This window comes from Nilaparvata lugens, chromosome 1 (assembly GCF_014356525.2).
Source record: "Nilaparvata lugens isolate BPH chromosome 1, ASM1435652v1, whole genome shotgun sequence".
Taxonomy (NCBI): domain Eukaryota; kingdom Metazoa; phylum Arthropoda; class Insecta; order Hemiptera; family Delphacidae; genus Nilaparvata; species Nilaparvata lugens.
In genome coordinates, this window is record NC_052504.1 from 9,850,880 (window position 1) to 9,878,294 (window position 27,415).

The following is a 27,415-nucleotide window of genomic DNA, read 5'->3' on the forward strand; positions in this document are numbered from 1 at the left end:
TTTATACAAAAACCCAAGAAAGTGGAGTCGAAATCTCTCGTACTACATACAAGATGAACTATTAATCAAATTCAACAATCGAGGAAACTACAGTATTTATTGCATGATACATTCTTTTTAAAGCAAAACTTCGAGCTAATATAGTATTCACATTCCATTCCTTCTGAGGCTTTTACTTTTCATATCAACATTCAAGACTCAAACCAATGGAAATACTGAAACGAAATTTCACCTCATTAGGGGTGGTTATGTGACGTAATGTAAAGAATTGATGTATTAAGGGGGGGAATTGAATCTTGAAAACTTTGATATGTCCTTCTCTGTTCGATACGATTCTCATTGGTGTATTACAATCAATCATTGAACCCAAAATGAAAAGATTTTGGGAGCCTAATAAAAGGAACACTATAATACTGTATATCAAACTCTTTGTTCCTTTTCTTATAGAATTGGCAAGGAAACATTCTCTAGCCAGAATATATTGTAATTTATTTGAATAATGAAATCTGCTCTGCTCTACTCTTAGTTTTGATTATAGATTATGAAAGAATTGTGAACTGAAATTAAAAATTGGAACATTTTGTGTAGTTGAGAACTTGATATTGTGGTAATTATTCATATAAAATGAAAAAGACTAAAAAATAATTGTCAAAGGCAGATCTTTGAATATTCTAGAGACTTTAGAAATAACAAGAGTAATTAAGGAAAATAACCAGTATAGTTTAAATGACCAGATTCATTTCAACCAATACAACACTACGAATTTAGTTTTATCATAACATTGTAATCATACATTAGTCAATAGTTTTTCCACTTACATATTTGTTTTATTATCTTTGACTTGTTTTCTTGGTTCTTATTTTGTATTGAGTCTGTTGCTTAAGCCGCCATTTTGTGACACCGTTGAGTGGAAGGAGACTGTCTAGCTGGGCCAATGGCAGGCGTTCATGCCCTTGACCAATAGCAGTACTCGCCTACTAGTATAAATTAAATTCTGGTGCTCTTGTATTTAGTTTTAGTTTATCAGAGATTGACAATGGTGTAATAACCGAAACCGGTCTTTCTAAGTATCAATAAATCTGTGTTTTTTTGACAATCTTTTAGTCTTTTTCATTCAATAAAAATTGGAAATTCACATACTACTTCCCTATAAAACACATACGGGAGACGCAACAATGGGGAAACGTTATATGTAACTTTTATCTCTCTCTTTTATTTGTTTCTGCCACTGTCTATCCATACGACATATATATAAGTAACGTTATAGAGAAACGCTGAAGGTAACTCGTAAGTGCGGGAGGAATGTTATCATTTCCTTGTAAATTATGATTATAATAATGAATAATTCAATTAAACTACAAAACAATATTAAATGGAAGTGAAAACTAGTCTACCAAGTCTACAATGACCATGGAGTGAAATGAAGTTGAAAGTACAGTTGATAAAAGGTAGTTTGAAAACGAAAGTAAAGAAGGGATCGTACTATGATTAATGAAGATACAGTATTATTATAATGGGAAGTGTACCGTTAGACAATCAAAAGTCATCAATGCATGAAAATTAGTAGGTGTCCTAACGTCTTGAATAAATTATACCATAGATGAAGGATAAGTAAGGATAACTATATTATTCTTGTCTCTGATTATACTCAATAAGGACAGAGCTTGGAATAAATTATGTATTCTAACCGGAAATTCTAGATTAAAGATGAATCAATAATCGACTATTACCGCTGTTTCTAGCTGGTATTTGGGCTAATGATAATCAAAACACAGTTCATAAATACATACTGCACGTAACAATCTATTAGATTACTGTCATTTATACTAAAGAATAAATATGATATTGTCATCGTCATCTATAGAGATTAATTGAATATCCTTACGTCTCATTGATTCCAAAGTGTACCAAAAGCATGAAGCATGATTTGAGTATACTGGGTTTCAACCAGAAGACATATATGAAATTAATATTATATTTTATTTTTCTATTATTCAACCAAATAACGAAGCCAGAATTGTTCGACTTTCTTCACAGGAATGTCATTCAATGTATGTTTTAAAAACTGGTTATCAAATAATCAGGCTAAATTTTGCCTATAATTCTATGATTCTGCCTATTACATGGGAACCATAGTTGGCAAGGTATTTTCCCCCTCTTTCTTCCAGCACACATCATTTTAGCAATATTGTCTTTTAATGTGTTAATATCATTGTTACTGTTATTGTTTTGTTGTATATTGTCTTTTATCATTATATTTTTGTGTGTTGTGAATAAATTGAAAAAAATCACTAGACTTTTAATGGAACATTTGAATATTTCAATTTTCCCATTGTGATCAGTACTCTGATATTTCATTGTATCCGCTTATTTATTATCTGCGATCCGCGCAATCTTTTTTACAAGTTTATTTCAACAGAAAATGTGTTTCAATGGGTTGCTCAAAGTGGCTCTTCTACGCTATATTTCTGAGTTTTCAGCTTTGCTTTGATAGGAACAACGAAAAATCATCAATTCAGTTGCAAAACACTGTTTATATTTTACATTTTGTTTACACACTTTACACTGTGAAAATCTAACAACCCTGATTTTTCGTACTTCAAGTTTTCGATTTTCAACTTTCAATTCCATCACAATCGAATTAATAATAATGTTTTATTGGCAGGAATATAGAATTACAACATCTTAGAAATACATAATAAAAGCAATACAAATTTTACAACATGGGAAAATAAAATGCAATGCCAATTGAGTATTTGCATCTCGAGGTACTAGACCTGTTTGAGATGGTGATATAAAATTGATTACAAAACTAGCGCTGAAATGTAGTTACTTTAATTAAAAACATAGTCATTAACAATTAACAATTCAAATAATATTTTAACAAATACAGTAGTAACTATCGACCCAGTTCGGTGAGGCATATAGTCAGTAAACAATACATGAAAGTACACCGACTCTTATCCCACTTATCAACTTGAGGTACACAGAATTCATAATTTATGATTCACTTTCACCGACAGGCCGAACAGCATAGCTGATTATTTCAAAAAAGTGGGACACTGCTGATTTCGGAATGTTATCAGGCAACCGTGCAATATTATTATTATGGTGATACTATGATAGTAACAAGGTTCAGTTCTTCCTCTCCACTGCAAAGCCGGTTACTTTCTGGAAGGCGGATGGCGGATTGTCAGTCACTTGACGGTAAGACTACGACGGTTTCAGGACATGTCAATGCGCGGAAGGTCTTATCGGTCAACTACTGCTGATAATACGCTAGTTGCGTCCATTGACTGCTGTCCCACTTTGGAGCGGTATCAATCAAGAGCTTGCAACTTGAACTGTTTGGGAAACTGCTGTCTTTACTTAATATATATCCTATCTACTTATTACATCTTCACTCATATTACAGTATTTACAGATGAAATTAAATAGAGAATGCATTTATTCAAATGCTAATTAATATATAATTATTATTTAACGAGAATCCTTAATAAATTAATGATGTAAATCACCCCGAACACTTATGCTACTGCAGACATTGACAACAGGGCTAACAGCTGGATGGAAATTCGATGAGAACTACTATCCAAAAATTATTTGCCAGCCCGGGAGTCGAACCCGGTACCTCCCAATTGCTATTCTGGAATGCTTACCCTTACACCACACTGACAATATCTGGATAGCAGCGCTCATTTTATACGAAGCCTTAGCGGCCAACCAGTTTACAGATGGAATTAAATAGAGAATGCATTTATTCAAATGCTAATTAATCAGCATTTATTAAGGATTCTCGTTAAATAATAATTATTATATTAATTAGCATTTGAATAAATGCATTCTCCATTTAATTCCATCTGTAAACTGGTTGGCCGCTATGGCTTCGTATAAAATGAGCGCTGCTATCCAGATATTGTCAGTTTGGTGTAAGGGTAAGCATTCCTGAATAGCAATTGGGAGGTACCGGGTTCGATTCCCGGGCTGGCAAATAATTTTTGGATAGTAGTTCTCATCGAATTTCCATCTAGCTGTTAGCCCTGTTGTCAATGTCTGCAGTAGCAGAAGGCAGAAGTCTTCGGGGTGATTTACAGCATTTATTTAGGATTCTCGTTAAATGATAATTACAGTATTTAGCTTTGACATTCTCATCTTATTTACTTATTGTCACATCTTCAGTCATATTAATTTAGTAATCCATTAATGAGCTTTGAAATTGCTGTGAAATACCATTGGAATAAGATAAGGCCATTCCCATACACTCCGGAAAAATATAAATTTATCGTGTATTTTCATGAAAATGCAGTAATGTTACCTGAATTTCACTGTATTGCCAACATATTTTGAAACAAATGAATCTAGAGATTCTTGTAAAGGTCATTGAAATATTGATTACATTAGAGGAAACGAAATTATCTTTGTTGCATGTTCTACGGGAACAGTATAATGAAACAAAAATTCCAAATTTTCACTGTTTCTTATATTTGGACTGTAAGTGATTGTAAAAATTGTTATCATAACCTAATTTGGACCTACACATCTGAATTCGGGATAGAAACAGATTCAGATTGATTCTGTTGTTTCTCCCCCAATCATTGTTTCGGTTTTATGATTCTGTCAATGGAATTAATAAACATGACTATGGTGAAGAAAGAATTTTTTTCCTGTGCCAAAAAAATCTATGCATACGATATATTGCCTAATAGCCTGTTTCTATAAAAATTGACCTTCCATGTTATTATCATTCAAGAGTATTTCCTGTCACAATCAAACAAAATATGATCAAATTCACGATTCAATAGAATCCTCAATGATTCAATGAGCTTCAAAATTATTATTATCATTCAAGAGTATTTAAACTTGTCACAATCAAACAAAATATGATCAAATTTTCGATTCGATAGAATTCTGAATGATTCAATAGATCAAATTGAACTGATCAATTAAAAAAAATTAAATTGATCAATTTCTAATTTTGTCAAAATGATTTAAATGAATTCTGAATGAATGATAAAAGTAATTCTAATTCAATTTCTAATTTTGTTAAAATGATTTAAATAAATTATGAATGAATGATAAAAGTAATTCAAATTGTTCAATTTCTAATTTTGTTGAAATGAATCAAATAAATTATGAATGAATGATAATAATAATTTTCAACTAATTAATAATTTTCCAAAATCATGGTAATGGTATGAAACAAGAACAGCAATAAAATAGGATGAATAAATCGAAATGCATCTTGTGAGCAGTTGTTGTCTAGTAGGTGGGCGCAGGAAAGCCGCAATTATTTGAAGCTACTCGAGGGTGACACGCGACAGTAGACAGCCAGTCTACGTGAGAGACCACGTGGCCACCAACGTTTCAAGGTTATCCAGAAGAAGCGCGAGAAACAAAAGACAAGGAGAGATGTCTAAGGGCACTGCTTGTTTTGGGCAAGTGAAAAGCAAGCCACTTGAAAACTCATAAAACAGTTGTTAGGAAGGGGGATAGAGATGAGTCGAAAAGTAGGTCACTGCTCACACAGTGCGACCAGAGATATACGCGCCAAAGACCGGTCTTAACGCAAGGATAGTATATATCTATATACTATATACTATCTATATAGATAGTATATATCTATATATATACTATCCTTGGTCTTAACGGAAGTGTACCTTCTGTCGAGGGACTTGGTTTGGGGTTCCTGAGGGCACAGAGGGCGGGAGGAAGATCATGTTCCGGTGTGCTCCGGCAAGCATGACCGCCGTTTACACCACCGGACTTCTTCTTCATTTTGTTTTTCTTCACCTAACGGTACCTGGAAGCCCCTCCTGTGTGACTTCACTTTCATCCGTGTACACTTTTCTTCTTCTTATTCACTATTATTCTCGAACCCCCCTCTTTCCCTACTGTAGTCCTTCAAAAAGAGTCTGAGTATCTCTTTTTCTCCCTCCACTCCCACCCGCACCGCTTCAATTTGCGCCCATTCAAACCGGAGATGTCTGGTGTCAACAAGGAAAACATGATGTGGCTTATTATTTAAAGAAGAAAACATTCTCACGGTGATTGAAATTTGTCAACGTTTACTTTGAGAGTAGAAATGGAAATTTCTTCCAATGTTGCACTGATGCAGTACAGAATTTCTACAAATATATCTACAGAACTACAGATTATCTACAAATGAACATCATTGACTTGAATAGTTTTTTTCTAATGGAGATTTCCATTTTTCCATGATTGGAAATGAGTTGCATCTCTTCCGAGGGTAAGTTTTGGGCGTGGGTAATGAGACGGATGATAATGAATGATGAGGGGGAGCTTCAGTTTTAGGTTGGGTCCGAACCGTCGAGTCGCAATTTCAATACTAACAAAAATCATATTTGAAGTTATTGGCTCTTGTAATGATCAGAGGGATTAGCAAAGAAGCATGGATTCTAACTTATCTTCTGGTTGGCATATCTGATATTTCAGTGTTTTAAAATTATATTTATTTTAGTGATATTTTGATATTCTAGTGACTTCTGCAAGGAATGATTTGATAGGGGAAATTTATCAACTTCGATTTTTCAATAGCTTCCAGTAGTTTTCAGAATCCATTGATTGAATAGTAATCAAACTTTCCCAAGGAGACAGAACAGGAATGAGTACTTCATAGTGCACCACGTTATAATGAACTTCATCTAGTTAGAACATGAAACCGATAAATATCCTTATTCATTTCATCATCATCACAACTTGTCCACTACACTATTGTATGAGAATCTAAATTATGAGTTGAAAATGCATAGATAATACAAAAAATTATAGGAAGATAAAATATTCATAGCTCATCCACATGAGAAGCGAAATATAGTTTATCATTAGTTTCTGAGCCATCAAAAATCAGTATCCAATTAAAAACAGATTCAAGATAATCTTCTGAAAAAGGCAGAATGCCCTTGAATAAGAGCGGATGCAACACATTCTAAGATGATCTACTTTATAGTATAATAATCATTATAGTAATATTTGATAAAATCAAGATATCTTGCTTTTATTAGCTTGATATCTTGCTTAAATTATTCATATCTATGTTAACTAAAGTTCATCAATAGTTAGCTTGAAAAACAAGTTGAAATCTTACATCTCCTGTTTAGTTTCATAAGCGTTTTTTAGAACATATTTCGTAGCCTAATCAAAAAAACTTGATTACCTTAAGAAAATAAATTTTCAACAAAGACTAAATCCTAAGGTTGCGCCTTCTATTGTGGAGCTTATCTGAACAGTGTCTTATCAATTATTTTCTTGAACCCCAGAAGTACTAAGTTAAAGGAGTTGGAATAGGAAGCTAGGATATAGTTATATGAACATGACTTAATAGTTGTATTTATGGAAAGCATGAGATCATTGAGCTCGTATTCATTACTGATAAGCTTATTAAATTCCATTTGTTTCAAACTCATGAGTTTGAATAAGGAATAAGAAGTGTCAGAAATTACAGTTCCATAAAAACTACAGCTGGAGATGTGCTGGTTTCAGCACAAAACTGCAGTTCTGTATTAATGTCCAATAAATAATGTAGATGTGATAAAATAAAATTGGCTTTTCAATCATAAAAACTAATTCAAATGTTTTCCCTCCACAAGATTTTATGAATCCTAACTGAAAAAAATATCATCACAACATTACGAATGGGTCTCCTACACAATTCAAAAAACTGAACAAAATTCGAAATATAAAGGACCACTACAAAAGCACTGAGAGCCTGAGAGAAAGTTCAATGATTTTTTGTTGCTTCCAATAACGAGAGAATAATCAACATTATTGAGAGAGCGGTCAGACTTCTTACATCCTGGTCTTGTCAAAAGGCTGCTTCAATCGATCTACGAAAATCGGTTTCAGAGAATGTAAGTGAAAGTGCAATGAGTCAAACTGGAAGCTAATTCATTGTTCAAATCCAGATCTATCTCCTGCACTTCTGAAAGTGAATTCACAAGGAGATGCTCGTCTTTTTCTAGTTTGGTTGCAGTTTTTCTAGCCGTCCAAGCCTTCATAGATTTCCTCTAAATATCATTGGATTGCAATGAATGAGTTTCCTTTGTTATCATAAGGTTCATTTTTATCAACTTCCTCTGTTTGGTGACTCTTATTCTTGGTCGACTACGATTTTTCACTTGCTTTTCAATTCGGGAATTAGTTTTCTGATATTCATATATTTCACTCTTATTACATTCATCTCTTGATCCAATCCTCGAATCATTTGGGTATGTCATTTTATTGTTTCCAGAAAATTTTACAATTCTCTCATTTTTACTTCCATTGAAATTGAACATTTTCCTTTAACATCTTTATTATATGAATAATATTTGCTTTTACATATGATGAGACATCATTCGATATAAGAATATTTATAATTTTTCGATTGAGGAAAGAATAATTTGATTCAAATGAGTTTGTCTGAGCTCGGATTTAAGAAAAAGTTCCTCGAGCTCCAGCTCAGACATTTTATATTCAATGGAGTAGCAGTCTAACAATGCTGACAGTGTATTGCTCCGAAGATAAAAATGGAAAAAATTAGTCAATGACCAAGAATGTGGTATACTTGAATCGGAAATCTGAAAAACGTTATTGGGAACTGAACTATTGTGTTCAGCTAATTGAAAATAGATTTTATACAGTTCTCGAATAAAACAAGATGGTAGGCTATCTCATATATTCTGTATGATAGAAGGAAATTAAGAAAAAATGAAAAATTGTTTCATAGAAAAAAAATTCATTTTACTAGGTATGAAGTGAATCGTATTTTCATTCCATTACTGTCTCCTCAGGATGAAATTATAAAAAATTATATAATGAAACTCCCTTTTCAGTGAATGATAAGGTGTCTCCTTAAGAACACACTTCACTTATATTGCATACTTTTGTATAAATTAATAAAAACAATATAAAAACTTTTAGTACCCTTTATTATTAGAAACTTCAAAATATTTGAACGACCAGTTTCGACCATAGCTTCGGTCATTTTATAACTTATGGTCGAAGCTAATCGTAGAATTTTTTAAAAGTTTTTAATAATACAGGATACTACAAGTTTTTATATTGTTTTTATTAATTTGTCTCCTTAAGATAAATCTTCTGAAATGTTACTCTGGACGATTGCCTGTTGGGTTTGATTTTTTTCCTCAATTCATAATCATGTACGAATTCTAAGTCAAGAAAAAGTTATTGGAGACAATCTGACTAAATTACTACAACACCCTTGTGTGAGAACTGAAAAACTGTATCCGAAAATTTTGAATAAAGTTATTGAGGACTGAATTAATCATAGACTATGCTCCCGATATGTAGATAAGAGGTAGTAGAAGCGATTTGTATAATGATTTCCCAATAAATTTCAGTTGTAGGTATTACTGGTAAGTTTTTTGATTATTCCATCTGAAAATTATCTCCCCAATAGAAAAATAGATTGTACTTTTGCAAGTTATAAATGAATACCTGCTTCTTGTATAACAATATACCGGCTTCAAACAATTTAACTTTCAAAAACTGTGTTGTAGAAAATATCCACACACATTGACTGTTTTCAAATAATATTTTTCTAAAAACATTTCAGGTCTACATGAATATATTTCTTGAAACAGTTCAGATGCACAATTTTGTTGCATCCACAAATAGCTACAATAATGATGAAAAAGAAAATTCCAAAATTACCAGCTTCACTAGTAGAAACAGATGCACAAATCCTCTGGAGCAACAATTCTTCTTCAAGTTCTTTGGTTCACTAGTAAGCTAGTTGCACAAATAACTTTCAAAAACTGTGTTTTAGAAAATATCCAAACTACCAGCTCCTCACATTGACTGTTTTCAAAGAATATATTTTTCTAAAAACAGATCAGGTCTACATGAATATATTTCTAAAAACAGTTTAGATGCACAAGCACACACGCACAACACTTCGTTATTTGGAACGATGCCGGTTGTTGGAACCTGGAAACTTTTCTGATAGAACTGAGAATACGACCGTTGGAATCTAGAAACTTGTTGGATGGAACTGGGAAGTTGATCGGTCGCGTCGCGACGACCTGTATGTTGCGACTATGTGCGGACGACGGACCACTAAGTTGTGTGCCGACTGGTGGTGATACAGGTGCAAGTTCCCCCCCTCACGACGCGGCCCCCCCCCCACCTGACGGCCCACTTTCACCGGTGCCTCATCACCCCTTTCTTTCATCCGCCACTTGGGCCTAGTTCTTGCTGATCTGCCGCGGAAAATAATGGTTGCAGTTATGCACCTCTCTTCATAACCGGCGTCCGCCAAAATAATCAGCTGGAATTGGTTTTTTATTAGGCTGGATCACAAGCTTTTGTTTGTGCGTGTGTCATGGGAAGATATGAGAGAGAGAGCGAGAGAATATGATTCATGATATATGAATTCATGCCCTTTGACAATATTCGAGCCCATGAAATAATAATCTCTCTGGATGTTGGGCGACACATCCAGAGGAGTTTATTCATAAATTCAGGAACATTACATATTATTTCTCATACATTTTCAATAATATACCCTAAATGCCCTAGCAATGGAGGTTGTGAAGTTGCAAAGACTCAGACCACTCGACTATTTTACTCGGCAAAAATGTTTGTACTTTAGAGAATATAAAAACAATATAAAAACTTTTAGTACCCTTTTATTGAAAACTTTAAAATATTTCATCTATTCTCGACCATAGGTCATGTTCAAGTTGAACAATTTTTATATTGTTTTTATTTGAATCAAGTAGCCCATAAAAGAAAAGTGATTTAGAGATTGTTCATAACTAGTTCTCAGATTATTTAGTTATTTAGTTATTTTTTTTACATTGTGTACAAATACTTAACATGAGGAAAGGCACAACAGGCTCATGCCCAAAACTGTCCCATTTCCAATTTATACTATACTGTCCAAATCAAAATGTTGGTTATGTCACTTTCACTTTTCAAAATACAATTTACACTCTTCAATACTCAGATAAACGAGCAAATTTTGAATCTAATAGATACTATTAGAATCTGGAATTAAAAAATCTAGAACAGTAACTAAATAATTATTCAAAAAGTCTAAATTTTGAATGAAACTAGAACTTTTTGAGCTAAAAACTTCTCACTTTATAGAAAACTAGTCTTATTCGTTGTAATGTCAAATGTTGAATTATAACTCTTCATCCTGATTCATCGTTGCAAGTATGGCTCTTGATTTGAAAGTGGAGGGTTAGTGTGCATCCCTTGATCACTGAACGCTTCTCAAGGGAAAAAGTTTCACATCATTGTCACTCAAATCCACTTTAATAATAAATTATGCAGTTCTGGGGTAACGTTCATGTTCACACATTTTCATAATTTCTTCCAACCACAACAAACTAAACAAGAATGCTTCGTGGTTAAATTATTATTCAATAATATTATTTATCAATTTATTGGATAGAGCAAACAATACAATAGACGGAAAAGAAAACAGGCTATTGCCCAAAACTTCTTCTATTTCCTAATTGATGATTTACAAGATAATGGATACTTTTCTTCATAAATGTGAAATTTGAGAGTTCTTGTTCAAGAAAATCCACGGAGAAACGGGGTTAAATGGATTGTCTATCCAACTCCTTTTAAAGTTTCCTCCCTCTCTCGCCTAAATCCAAGTGTCCATTCTCATACAATCAAGATTTTAAATGACTTCAACCATCATACAATATCATCAATATTATCGAAAAAAATATATACAAGTAGATAGACTATTTTTTTGTTCAACTGAGTTCAAGGCGATACATTCTATACAATTATCGAAAAAAATATACAAGTAGACTTTTTTTTATTCAACTGAGATCAAGGCGATACATTCTATACAATGATTTTATAGATTGAGAAAGTATATGCTTGGTTCATATTTTGAGGGTTAGCGCTACATGGGTACATGTCTCGCGTGCCTAGTCTGGAAAGTTACCTTGTGAGAGAAATTATTTTCATTTTGCAATTACCATATTGGTTTTTTTGAAGAATGATATTACCTTCAGATTAGCATTTCAGACAATAACAAAACTTAGTTCCTATTCTATTGAAAACTCAAAAGTAATCTCATCCAATGATTCTCAATTAGAATAATCTTCAGTTTTGAAATAATTATATATGTGTCAATTATTATACCTGAGTACTATCTCAGAATATCGTCTTGGTCTATACATACATTATACCTCCCAATTCTTGAAGGCCATTTCCTCCACAATTGTTGTTTACATTCATAGCCTATTCAAGTTGAGCAGTACCCACATCGTTTCAGATCCCATCTAGGAACTATGATACAAGCATTTAATATTTTCCCATCGCTCGAAGAGTTTCCAGGGTAGTGGAGCAAACATTGCTTAGACAAACATGTGAGTGTGCAGACAGCATAGGCCTACATCAGACTACAGCACTAGCCGTCTCATACAATAACTGGTTACGCTACCTGAATGAAGAATGTACCCAGGTAATGACGGTGATAATTACTGAAATTTCTTGATGACGTTCATTAGGTAAGAAATATAGGAAGATCGGGGTCACTTATGAAGAGATGGTTCATCAAAGAGTAAGTCGTGGGATAGACTGTCAAAGAGCTTAGAGCGTGTAAACCTACCAACTTTTAATTACTGTTAACAACAGGTTATCACATGGAATAAGAGAGTGGGCTTTCAATAATTCAACTTTTTCACAACATTTATATTTACGAGATGGTTTCAACGGATATGTGAATGAGTGATTCTATTATTTGTCTATTGGTAGAATTATTTATAATGCGTGCATTCAATTCATAACAATGACACATTGAAGAAAAATTGAGAAATTCCAAGGCATGCGTGAAGGAAGGAAGCATTTGAGACCTTTGGCAAGGCATTTGAGACCTTCCTCAACCACGCATTCCTTTCCAATAGACAATGAGAAGTTCCAAAAAATAATCCTCTTCCAGTTGAATTAGATATGATTTTCCAAAAACTTCAAATCAAGCATAATGCAACAAAGTCACAACCTATCCTATAAAACTTTAAAGTATTTAATACGAGCCCTAAGAAAACGCGAATAGTTAATTGATCATCTTTCATCAATTTTAAGATTAGAAAGCGAGATTTGATAGTACCATATCACAAGAATACCTATTCCAACTTCTATTCAATCCGTATTTTATTCAATACCTATACCTATAGGATATAATACCTATCCTATTCAATACGAGCCCTAGGAAATGCAAATAGTTAATTGGTTCGATCATCTTTCATCAATTTTAAGATTAGAAAGCGAGATTTGATAGTACCATATCACAAGAATACCTATTTATTTATTTATTTATTTATTCCATTGGCATTACAGATCATAATTATAATAAATATAATATGATTGGGAGAAGACAACAGGCATAGCCCAAAACTGTCTTCTCCCAAATTTTTACAAATAAAAATTTTAGAAAAGAATGAGGTTAAGATTTCACTTTCACTTCAAAATGTCCAATTTCCACTTCAAAACTAATGAATAAACTAAAAATTTTGATATCTTAAAACTGATTAAAAACAAAAGTATTTCACTCAAATCTCTACAGATTGGAAATTTTTGAGTAATTTTGCAACTTCTATTCAATCCGTATTTTATTCAATACCTATACCTATAGGATATAATATCCTATTCAATACGAGCCCTAGGAAATGCAAATAGTTAATTGGTTCGATCATCTTTCATCAATTTTAAGACTGGAAAGCGAGATTTAATAGTACGATAACACGAGAATACCGTCCTATTCCAACTCAAAATGACAATATGATTATCACTCAATTATGTTACAAATTGAAGCTATTATAGAAATTGGAAGTCAATGTCATGAGAAGTCAATTCAATGAAAATGAAATTTTCAAATTTTTAAATTCAAAAAATTAGTCAAAATGTTCGACAGATCTCTCTGAACCTCCCTTAAAATTTATTTTGGAGAGAGAGAAGTTTTTATCATTAAACGAAAATCCAAATTAAATGCTGTAGTTTCCATTTTTGAATCAAATTTTGAATTTCCATCTCGCTGTTTACCCTGTTGTCAATATTTGCAGTAGCAGAAGTCTTATCAGACGTATTGACAACATCAACGTTTTATTCTTTCAAAGTAGCAAAAGTCTTCGGGGTGAATTACAGCATTTAATTTGGATTCTTGTTTTATAATAATTTTCAATTAATTAGCATTTGAATAATTGCAATATCTCAGTAATTTCCATCTGTAGAGAAGTTTTTGTTCCATGCTTATTGGTTTGAAATTGGTTTCCGAAATAGTCAACTTTATAGGAGAGCTTTTTGTTTCCTCCTCTCTAAAACTCTACACTAGGTCCAAAGAAGAAATTCCGTTAATGTTTAGAGAACTTTCACTGTAACAGCATTCAACTATCATTAATTTATCAACGAATATGTCTGTCTATTTTAACATTGAAACACTGAGCTACGTGCAAAAGCGATGCGTTACAAATTGGTGTCCTTGAAGGAGAAATTGCAATTTCCGGATCACGTGACTGCGTAGAGGCAGAAGGCATGGCATTCACTTTCGGCTCCAAATACGCGTGCAACAGACCAAACCAATGCCATCCAATTAGATCTTTATTCCTTTCTCTCTGTAATTCTTTTTTCTCATTCAGTTCAGTTCAGAGCAGTAAAACCATAAAAACTTGCATATTATCATGATGGTGCTGAAAGTCCATGCTTAATTTACTCTACTGATCAAATCAACCACTTATAACTTGAATCTGATGATGATATCAATCGTTATAGATCTATAAATGAAACTACTACCATAGAGTGGAGAGTAGCAAAGATAGCACCAATATTATTCGTCTTGGAGATTCGTCTACGTAATTAGTACATTTTTTAAAAATAATGATGGCTACAGAAGTTTTAAATCTTCTCTCTCATCCTCCTAGTGATCATCTCACTATTCCTCCTCATCAATAATTTATTTTTGTGGATTATTATTATTATTAACCCAGCCATCTGGGAAGCAAGCCAGCCAGCTCTTTGGGTTCCGTTCCCAAGCCCGGGAAAATGGGGAGGGTTAGCGTCAGGAAGGGCATCCGGCTGTAGAAACCCGCCACAACCAAGAATGATGATGTTGCAAAAATGATGATGAATGCAAAATGATTGCATTCCGGATTAGTTCCCAATTCAGATCTACGGGGAGAACATTTTGCGAGAGGAGGGCTTTGTGGAGGGGCAGACTGAGAGAGAGGAATGCTGACCCCATTTAAATGGGATAAGGCACAGCCAAAGAAGAAGAAGAAGAAGATTATTATTATTATTCTAATTTTTACAAGAAAAATTACAATGGATAATACATTTGTTCATCTTACTGTTACATGTTGTTCACTGTTACTTTTCCGATGAAATTCTCAATCTATGATGACTCTACAAATTCTATTACATTTCATAGGTCAATTTTATCGTTTTTGAGGTGTAATATACTGCAGAAGCGCTGCTTTCTCGTTGCAGTTCCATATGAAAAATTAATAAGGTAAGTAAAGTACAGACTTATGCGCCACGAACACTCTCATCAGCTCATTATATCTGTATTAGTACAGAAACATAAGATACAGATATAATAACATATAAGATATAAGATACAGATATATTTTCCATAGTTGGAAAACCCCTTCAATCTTCCATCCTTTTCTTGCACCACTTTCTTTTTTTTTGTTTTAATGTGTATTGTTGTTGTTGTTTGCATGTATTCTTTTTGATGTTCTATGTATTAAACTTGTATGTGTGTGTAAAAATAAATTTAATTGAAAACAGAATAAGCAAAGGATAATTAGTAGTCGTTAGGTCATGTCAGAGGCCCTGAAATTGATCAGTTGCGACCTGAAAACTCTGACACCAGACCTGAGCCAGCCAGGTCACTCGATATTATTTTTTAGCATAGCATCAGTTGATGGAAAGTGAGAATAGAATAATAGAATATAGAATAGAATAGAAAGAATGCTCTACTATTCAAGTTAACACAATATAAATATAGATAACCTTTTAAGACTTGATTCGACAATTGCCAGCCGGCTCAGTGAAATGAGCTGCACGCAGCTTATGATTCTAGAAAATCATTTATTTTTAATCTCTATCAAAAGGCAAAAGAATGAGAGAAACAAGAAGCAGAATAAGATAAATAAAGGAGAAGATTGTAAAAAATGAAACGTTTACATTGCCATAGCTGAAGGCTTCATTCGACAAGAGGAAAGGCTAGTTTGCACGCGTGAGCACACTTTCCCTATTGGAAAACTGCACGCGTCAGATTCATTGTCGCATATGGTCATCCATCCATCGGTCGTGGACAATATCACAAGGGGAGAAAGTTTTCGAATCGCTTTGCAAACCCAATTTGGAGGTGCACTGTACAAAGGAGTCATGCAAATTGATCTCTGATCCATTTTTGAAGAATGAATTACTGACAATGGTCGTTTGAATCTATCAGTCATCAGAAAAATGGATCCAAATTTGTTCCTTGAAGAAGAACCTCTTGGTTTCTCATTTGGTTTATAAGGAAGAGATTGACTTATCAATTGATATGAAAAGTTCTTCAATTGGTCAAGAATTTCACAAGACCTTGCTACAAATTTCAAATTCAAAATGTTTTTATTGTCATGATCAAAAACATGTTATCATGTGATGAACTTCAGTTCTGCTTGCAATTTATTTTGTAGTTCTGATTTTTTAATATATTATTTGGGTACATAAGAGAAGTCCAGAACCAATTTCTTCATGCAAAATTTCCTTGTACTAGATACAGAGTGGCCCAAAAACCTCGTATTTTCAGCTCATTCTCCAGTTTTCAGCTATTTCTGCCAAATCTCGTAATCGGACAGAAAAATTTGCTCTCGCATCTTTTCCAGATCATAAAATTCTGAATAAAATGAGATCATTCGGAACTCTCTATCTCCAATGAGTACTGAGTTATGATTTTTCAAAAGTGAGTGAAATTTGAAGAAAAAGTCAATTTTGATGAATTTTAGTTTTTGATCAACAATATCTTTCGATTGTTAACATTTAGATGTATAAATCCCTCTGAGCGTATTTTTGTGCTCTACAATCTGAGATCAGGGAGAGCGCTCTATCCCAAATAGATTTTTAGGTACACCTGACAACAATGCTCCTTGTATTGTGAAAACACCTAATTTTCAGCTTCAACCATCATACATCTTACATTGATATTTCGCACAATGACATGAGTTCATGATATCTTGTTCTATGAGAATCACCCGCTAGATGCACTTCATTTCAGTATTTCCTAGTGGAGAGGCGCGCTTAAGGACACCTCAAGGATCAAAATTTCAAACACTTATAACTTTTGACACAATCCTCAGATTTCATTGTACTAAACTTCATTCTTCTCGGCTCGTCAAGGCGGTCCAAAATAATGCATCATAAGTCAAATTCGGTCGAAAAATGAAAAATTATTGTTGAGTGTAGGCCTACTTAAGCCCATATTCCAATACACAAAAAATGGCCAATTTCCAGAGCTCGGAAACCGGGCCTTATAGTTGCTACTAATATTGTTCTCCAAGATAGCTGCAATTGACAAGCATTCCAGTAGATATCGCACACAGATTCGAGCTCAGGTTAATCAGCTGATTCTCTGGCCTAGTCCTAGTAGACCGATGTGGCTGTGCGTTCGCTTGTAGAGTTTCTCTCAAATCTGTCAGCATTCCCAATGAATAACCCCAATGCTTCCCGTTCAAACAATGCTGACAAGCGACATGAACGAGGCCAAGTCCGGAACTAGCCTCTTCTCGGCTGGACTTGCCCGCGGCTACTTCTCCCCCTCCTCCTTTAACTCCTCCTCACTCCTCATCCAACTCCAGTTGTGCTCCAGTTGAAGTGGTGCACACATCCTTCTTTCACATATCACTTATTTTCTTCTATTTTATCCCACTTGTGGTCTAGTAAAAACTTCACTTGTGCTGTAAATTCATTCATTCTACCACATTCAGCAGAATTACACCTCCTTGTGAATGTGATTATTTTTGGGTCTTTCAACATTTAATCGATCACCTCCTTGTGGATGTGCTTATTTCTAGACTCTTGCAATTCAAATTCAGTTATCGTTACGTTCTTCAAATTGAAAAAGTGAACATACCCGATTTTTTTAATCACGTTTTCAAATTTCTACACATATACTTTGCTTTGATATTTCTGGTGAGGAATTTGTGATATGGGAGTGAATTTAGACATAAAGTTGAATTTGACTCTTTATTGACTTATTCTGAGAAGGATGAAGAATAGAGCGAACACCAGTTTTCTCTCGTATCCATATTGCATTTTGTAACTCATATACAATATTTTATTAAATAATACAGATCTCTGATTTGAATAGTATTATTATATCGATGATTCTAACGATCTTCAGTGAACTCTATTGATGAATTATCTTCAATTTTATTAATTTATGATACTCTTCAACTTCTTTCCACATCTCCCATTTTTTCATATTTCAAACTTCTCCAATTTTTTCATGTTTCAAACTTCTCCCTTACATCTACTGTTTCTGAATATTTGCATGATTTTTCTACTTTCTAACATTTCTAAGATCAAAACAAATCAATCATTCATATTATACAACAGCGTTACATCTTCTGCAACCAAACAATCATAAATAAAACTTACAGTTGAACTAAAAATTAATTATTATAACTAATAGTTGCTATTATATCGTAGCTCCAGAAAATACAACATTATATTTTAAAGAACTTCATGAAAACTCTCCACAAAGGCAAAGCCTGTGTGTGGAAGAGGGAAGATCACTCCTCCTTCGTTTCATTTTCTGAATTTCCTCCTTGGAGAGTCTTTCCATCCCTCTCCCATCAGAATTTTACTTGCGTGGTCCTCTTATTCCATCATTTTCTCAGAAATCCTCTAGACAAAACTTTTTTGTCATTTCTTGTATTCTATTTAGTACACTTGTTCATTAAATTCCCTATCCATCTCATAATCCTCTCCAATAACAAAATAAAAGATCGGAAAGGGAGAGAATTGGGTAGGAGAAAAAGGAGGAGTAGATAATAAGAGAAAGAGAATGATGATGGGAAAGAAGGAGGAGAAGATGATGCAAAAGAAGGAGATGATGATGGAGAAGTAAATGAGAAAGAAGTAGAAGTAGAAGTGGAAGAAGAAGAAGAGAAGAAGAAGAAGAAGAAGAAGAAGAAGAAGAAGAAGAAGAAGAAGAAGAAGAAGAAGAAGAGAAGAAGAAGAAGAGAAGAAGAAGAGAAGAAGAGAAGAAGAAGAAGAAGAAGAAGAAGAAGAAGATGATGAAGAAGAAGAATGAGCTGTAAAATCAAGAAGAAGAAGAAGAGTAGCATATCAACAACAACCTGTTTTGATAGGATATACTCGCACTGAGAAATATAGACTGCAGTGGACTTATCTGCCGCATCCTGACCGGGAACTGAGTGCCCCAGGCTATCAGACTAGCTTACTTTGTTGACAGCTGATAGAACGTTACTCGACATACTACTCAGCTGAGCTGAGAACAGGGCACCTGACTTTTATCCACCTGCACCAACCATGATCATTTTCTATGATTTATGTAATCAGGATCATATCAATATTCCATCTTCAAATAATTATCTACCGCTAGTTACTATATTTAAGAGCTTATACTCTGTGCAGAATTACTTCTCACTCGGGATGGACATGCGCAGCAGAGAAAGCATACAGCGGGAGGGATACAGAGGCGCGATGTTGCCGTTTTGAAGCGGCCAGCGTTCTCCAACTTCTAGTGACTGGTCATGTGCTCATGTTACACATGCGAAGTTTCCTGTCTGGGAGCAGTCAGACGACTGACAAATTGGGAACTGCGCTTCTAATAGAGTCAATCACTGTAATTTGCTGATCTCCCTAAATTTCTCAGTAATGCATATTCCTCCAAGTCTGAAATAAATTTGCACAGAGTATAGCTGATACTGGTATATCTGATGTAATATTATAATAAGAAAGATATCATGGGGAAACAGAAACTTATATCTTGAGACTTATAAACTTGATTTCTAAATTCATATTATATTATTCCAGAACGTTTGTGAACTCGAGACAGAAGTTTGTACTGAATGGAGTTCACTTTTGGCTACTTTATGTTACGAGCAGTGTTGCCATAATTGGGTTCATTGAGCCGTAGCCTTGCAGGTCATTGTCACGGTCATGAGCATTGAACATTACGCGAATCCAGTCAAATAAGCGTGACGATGATCTCTATTAGCATAACTGACGAAACTGGTCTCAACAAAATAGTTCTGTAATACGGAGGTTATTCCTGGCTCAATTGGAATGTTATTGGATAGTGAAAAAAATTGAAGACAGTCACACTATAAACTAGTAGTTCTGTGAAGAGTAGACCTCACGCAGTTTTCTCATCCACAAGTATCTGGTCTCGCCTGTTTATCGGCCTCTCTAGACATCTGTGTAATGCATGCAATGAATGATCCACTTGTCAACTGATTGATTATGAAATCTATATCTGATCAATCTTATCTCAGTGCATACGATAATAAATAAATAAATATATATATATATATATATATATATATATATATATATATAATATATATATATATATATATATATATATATATATATATATATATATTCTGAGTAGATTTTTGCCCACACCTGTCTCTATCAGAGTTCCCAGTGTCGCTCTGGGCCGGCTAAACTCAGTCGGCGACTGGGGAGGGCCGCGGCAGGGGACGGGAGTCTCGGTGGGGCGTCCGTCAACCACCCTCGCTCGGGTTGGGGGTTGAAACAGGGCTTTGAGTGCTTTGGAGGAATGTTTCCCTCTTTTAGGAAAGAGGGGCCGTGCTTTCGCACTGCCAAACAGGGTTGGCTTCCATATTCCTCTTGTCTTTTATAATTTGAATACTATTGTATTTTGTTTATTTGTTTTGTATTGTACAGTTGTTTAATGCAATGAGTCTATCGAGACCTAGCACGTCATAATAAAAATCAATTAATCAATCAATATATTCTATAGTCCCTACAAATTCACTTCAGATTTGGAGGAATATGCAGTGCAGAGAATGAAGGGGGATCAGTGATTAATAGAGTCGATATCGGGGAACCGAGCTTCGCTTTGCTCGTTATTTTTGTTTATTGATGAACAGAACACAATTCTCAAAAATGATCGTGTTTATATTTTACAGCTGGCTATATGTAAGCTTATGAATTTCGGGGATGTGATATTCTGATTTTCCTCATAATCACTCCCTCACTTTTTACTATCCACTGACGACGAAAGTCTCAGCTGTTTTAGCCAAGGATGAATAATCCTTTAAATGTCGTTCAGTGAGTTTTCTCAAGGATGAGATCTGGTGCAATCGAATTTTTATATCATAAACCTACTATGTTCCAAATTTTGTGAAAATCATTAGACCGTTTTCGAGATCCGTTTAACTTAAATATCCAGATATAAAAATATATACAGAAATTGCAGGCTTAATATAATAGAATAGGTAGGAGCGCAGTTGCCAATTTGTCAGTCGTCTGACTGCTTTCAGCCAGGAAACTTCACATGTGTAGCATGAGCAAATGAACAGTCACTAGAAGTTGGAGAACGCTAGTAGCTTCAAGACGGCAACATCGCGCCTCTGTATCCCTCCCGCTGTATGCTTTCTCTGCTGCACATGTCCAACCAAAGTAAAAAGTAATTCTGCACAGAGTATAGCTGATACTGGTATATCTGATGTAATATTATAATAAGAAAGATATCATGGGGAAACAGAAACTTATATCTTGAGACTTATAAACTTGATTTCTAAATTCATATTATATTATTCCAGAACGTTTGTGAACTCGAGACAGAAGTTTGTACTGAATGGAGTTCACTTTTGGCTACTTTATGTTACGAGCAGTGTTGCCATAATTGGGTTCATTGAGCCGTAGCCTTGCAGGTCATTGTCACGGTCATGAGCATTGAACATTACGCGAATCCAGTCAAATAAGCGTGACGATGATCTCTATTAGCATAACTGACGAAACTGGTCTCAACAAAATAGTTCTGTAATACGGAGGTTATTCCTGGCTCAATTGGAATGTTTATTGGATAGTGAAAAAAATTGAAGACAGTCACACTATAAACTAGTAGTTCTGTGAAGAGTAGACCTCACGCAGTTTTCTCATCCACAAGTATCTGGTCTCGCCTGTTTATCGGCCTCTCTAGACATCTGTGTAATGCATGCAATGAATGATCCACTTGTCAACTGATTGATTATGAAATCTATATCTGATCAATCTTATCTCAGTGCATACGATAATAAATAAATAAATATATATATATATATATATATATATATATATATATATAATATATATATATATATATATATATATATATATATATTCTGAGTAGATTTTTGCCCACACCTGTCTCTATCAGAGTTCCCAGTGTCGCTCTGGGCCGGCTAAACTCAGTCGGCGACTGGGGAGGGCCGCGGCAGGGGACGGGAGTCTCGGTGGGGCGTCCGTCAACCACCCTCGCTCGGGTTGGGGGTTGAAACAGGGCTTTGAGTGCTTTGGAGGAATGTTTCCCTCTTTTAGGAAAGAGGGGCCGTGCTTTCGCACTGCCAAACAGGGTTGGTCGCGGAAAGAAGGGAACAGGAACCTTGCAGTGTTAGTCGTGAGAAAGGGCTTCGTGTCGGGACCAAGTCTTGGTCCTCGGGCACCGGGTGTCTTCCCGGGGTCCGGGTTGGTTGCGGGGCCCTGGTAAAGGCTTTCCCTGGCCTTCCCAGAGGTCCTCTTGTGATCCCGCACTGGACCGGTGCGCTGCGGCGGCCAGCACTCTGGACTTTCCTAAGTCCTACTGGCCGGGCACTAGCTGTCCTCCTGGGGTCCGGATCGTCCGCGGAGTTGCGGGAAAGGCTTTTCCTGGCCTTCCTAGACGTCCTCTTGCGATCCCGCACTGGACCAGCACGCTGCGGCGGCCAGCACTCTGGACTTTCCTAAGTCCTACTGGCCGGGCACTAGCTGTCCTCCTGGGGTCCGGATCGTCCGCGGAGTTGCGGGAAAGGCTTTTCCTGGCCTTCCTAGACGTCCTCTTGCGATCCCGCACTGGACCAGCACGTTGCGGCGGCCAGCACTCTGGACTTTCCTAAGTCCTACTGGCCGGCACTAGCTGTCCTCCTGGGGTCCGGATCGTCCGCGGAGTTGCGGGAAAGGCTTTTCCTGGCCTTCCTACACGTCCTCTTGCGATCCCGCACTGGACCAGCACGCTGCGGCGGCCAGCACTCTGGACTTTCCTAAGTCCTACTGGCCGGGCACTAGCTGTCCTCCTGGGGTCCGGATCGTCCGCGGAGTTGCGGAAAGGCTTTTCCTGGCCTTCCTAGACGTCCTCTTGCGATCCCGCACTGGACCAGCACGCTGCGGCGGCCAGCACTCCGGACTTTCCTAAGTCCTACTGGCCGGGCACTAGCTGTCCTCCTGGGGTCCGGATCGTCCGCGGAGTTGCGGGAAAGGCTTTTCCTGGCCTTCCTAGACGTCCTCTTGCGATCCCGCACTGGACCAGCACGCTGCGGCGGCCAGCACTCCGGACTTTCCTAAGTCCTACTGGCCGGGCACTAGCTGTCCTCCTGGGGTCCGGATCGTCCGCGGAGTTGCGGGAAAGGCTTTTCCTGGCCTTCCTAGACGTCCTCTTGCGATCCCGCACTGGACCAGCACGCTGCGGCGGCCAGCACTCCGGACTTTCCTAAGTCCTACTGGCCGGGCACTAGCTGTCCTCCTGGGGTCCGGATCGTCCGCGGAGTTGCGGGAAAGGCTTTTCCTGGCCTTCCTAGACGTCCTCTTGCGATCCCGCACTGGACCAGCACGCTGCGGCGGCCAGCACTCTAGACTTTCCTAAGTCCTACTGGCCGGGCACTAGCTGTCCTCCTGGGGTCCGGATCGTCCGCGGAGTTGCGGGAAGGGCTTTTCCTGGTCTTCCTAGACGTCCTCTCTCGCCTCGATGCCCCACTGGTGGCCTACCAATGGGGAGTCAGGTTTCGACCAAACCTGACGTGTTGTCGTTGGTCGAAACTGGCAACCCGTCGTCCTAACAGGTTAAGGGTCGTTCAACACTCGCCCAAACGAGTGTAGAGCAGTGGAGTTCACTGTGTGAGAGGCTAATCAACTTTAGCCTCGACACAACTCCCGGTCGCAGAAGAAATCGGAGGTCACGTAGTACGGGTGTACTGTGACGTTGCTAGCTGCTCGCTGCTTCCTTCTCACCTCTCTCGACCGCTCGACTTGGCTCTCCGAACTCGACTGCCTTCTGCTGGCCTTTCTCGAGCCTCCCTCAGTGACCGAGAGGGAGGGGAGAGAGGATGCGCAGCAACGCTGAGCGGTAGGCCAGTGGCTGGCTTGAACGTTGACCCCTCAGATTCTATGAAAGATAGCCGAGCGTCGAATAAATGAGCCCTAAATTCAATGCCTTTCTCTAGTTACGATATACATCGTGACAATATATATATATATAGAGGATAATAAATATATCATGGAGGAAATTCCTTTTCCTTTCATATTATCCTCGAAATGCAAAATTTCAAAAAAACCTTGTATATACATCGACGCGCAGTTAGAAAAGGAATATTCTTGCTAAATCTCATACAATTCTATCAACGCGTTTGGCCGTGAATGCATTACATACAGACAGACAAAAGAAAATCCGACTTAAAACATAGACCTTACTTCGTTCGATCAATAAGATTAAAGAAAAAAATTGCTATGTCAATTGGATGTTAACCTTACCTATTAATCTGGATGAAATTATTTAAACTCGATGCATATTTTTATAAGATATATAAAAATATACGTGGGTGTTATGTATTTTCAACGAAAATCAATTCATAGGCTCCATCCTTATCAACCCCAACATGTTCCAAACGGGGTACAGTATATTAATACTTTCAGAATCATCTTTCATAATTATTATGGTTTGTAATGGTGTGAATAGCTATAATGTTTGTAGCTATAATAGTATAGTTTTGTAATGGAGAAATTATCATTGATTTCGTGAGAGTAAATTCATCACACAAATAACATCAATTAACGTCTCTGAATAAGTTACGCAACCGGTATATTATTTATTGGCTATTATTAGGTAATGTTGATTGAAGCATTCATTATTGTCATTATCATTTTACTATTTACTAGTCCATTAGTTCAAAGCTCCATGTTGTAATTCAACAATGTTATAGGATATGACTTTCACTGGTTTGGGTGAGAAGGGACAAAGATAAACTATAAATTTAATTAAAATTGTATACTAAAGCAGTAGCAGGCTCAATATATGAATTGTTCATGCATTCATATCACAATAAATAAGTATACTGTTAAAACTTTCTTCATATTGTAATTAATAGTTTCTGGGCTGAGCATAACATAGTCAGAGAACCTGGTTTTAATTAGTAGAGTTCGTAGAAGAGTTCCCTGGGCAAGTACTAACTATCTTGTGAACTCTCCCAATGGAAACGTTCATGGTAGAGTACTAGTTTGTAGTAGAGTAGATTGTGATAGCACCGTGGGATAGTACTCTACCACTTGCCTTCTCCCACCATCGCTTCTCACTCTACTCTACCACTACTATGCTAATGAAAACAGTCTCGAGCTAGTAGAGTAGAGTCGTGACATAGGCTATAAAGTTTCAGAAGTATTGTTATTTATTAAAAAGTATATATTGAAATCTATTGAAAAGTGTTAATTTATTGAAGTTTGAATAAGTGTCAATTTATTAAAAGGTTAGCTCTGTTCACTAGACAACACACTTTACCTAATATTCTCAATAAATTGTGGTAAAAACGGTTACTCGATCAAGTAAGTAGAGTAGAGTTAGCTCGGTAGAGTCAGTATGCCAGTTACTTGACCACTAACTCTACTAGTGAAAACCAGGCTTTAGGGTGAGAGGTAGTTTCTTGCACAACAGCTTGTAATAGTTTTGTGAAAATCTTTGCTCGCTGATATGCATTTGTCTTTGAAAAGCTCTATATCTTCGATACATTACTATTAGAGAAAACTAATTCTTCGAGTTACGTCCTAGCTGTAGTTTGAGGGAAACTAGAAACATATTTTCACGATTGTTATTAGTAATTAACGGTAATTATACAGGTTAAGTTAACAATTTTCTCCGTTTCAAAAACTCACACCGACTGCATATTTTTGTTCAAATTATGGTCCCGTATTTAGTGTTTACTATCACTCTGCTGAACTTTCTAGAAAGCAGAAAAACTAGACTTCTTGACACAAGTAGTATCAATTTTGAATCTCTTTCAATTGAATTGAGAGTAAACTATGAAGGATCAAATACGATACAGTTTAAGCTTGTCGATAGTAAACATTGGAGAAAGGAGTCAATTTCATTTATAGCTGCAACACTTTCACTCAAGGAATGAGACCATAATAAACCGATCGTCTGGATACCGTGGATAGCCATTTTAAGATTCATTTCAAATTTGTTGACGTTCCAATCTGAAGTATTAATTCGAAGTATAATATAGTCTTGTCTTATCGTTATCGCTTCCTTGAATTCTGAACTTGAATACGCTTTTTTATCTTCCTCCACCAGTTTACTGTAGAGTCCTCCCTAATAACGAGGATTTCCATCCCTATATTAATTTTGTTTTTATTTGCTTCTCTACCAGGTGGTTGTTTAGACCTTAAAAGCCCGCACACACACATCGATTTTTGTTCGAACGATATTTTGCCGTGCTTATGAATTCTATCAGATTAAACAGAACTTGACAAACATAATCTAATGGAATTTATAAGTAGAAGAGAGTGGAATTTTTACGGTTCATGTGAGTTGCAGGAGAACAAATAAAACGAAGAAAAGGCTAACCGAAACCCAAAGAGGAATAATTAGGTATTTTTATGTTGTGTTAGTTGAATATTAACCTTATTAACAGCTATTTACAATAGTTGATTTACTGCTTCGGAAAACTTGAGAATTGATTGATTAATTGCCTTCATTAAGGGCGGAGTTAGGACTCCAGGTCCTCTCTGCCATACAACCCTCAACTTAATAGAATGAATGAGAATAATAGAATGAATGGGATAGTTACATCAAGTTGCGAAACAAAGGCAGGATTCACTCGATCAATGGTTACTTGGTTAGGTTCACCATGAATAGAGGAAGCTACTGCCACAAGAATATTAACAAGTTTGGAATTTATGCCAAAGCATAACATTTTAATGGAGCATAGAATTTATGGATTTTGCTATTCTACTTTTCTATGCTAGAGCAGAGGAAACCAACCTTCCACCTCCCCCTCTGACGATCTTAAGATCGTCAACTAGAGTTTAAACCTACCACCTCCCCCCTTATACTCAATATTGTTCATTTCTATGGCTAAATATTGAATAAAAAAGACTAAGAAATTGTCAAAAATCACAGATTCATTGATACTTAGAAAGACCGGTTTCGGTTATT

The 27,415-nt window shown here is 36.1% G+C and overlaps 1 protein-coding gene across 2 annotated transcripts in view; it reads right to left on the reverse strand.

Annotated features, from left to right (window-relative positions):
- The window catches only part of LOC111050778, an 87,133-nt gene that overhangs the window by 50,760 nt on the left and 8,958 nt on the right, over positions 1–27,415 (reverse strand). The window contains exon 1 of one of the 2 annotated variants that reach the window (XM_039429729.1): positions 9,673–10,089. The exons of the other annotated variant lie outside the window; for it this stretch is intronic. The gene's annotated coding sequence lies outside the window, so the exon portion shown is untranslated. Of the gene's footprint in view, positions 1–9,672; positions 10,090–27,415 lie in introns of those variants that run through there. 2 annotated transcript variants of the gene reach the window in all.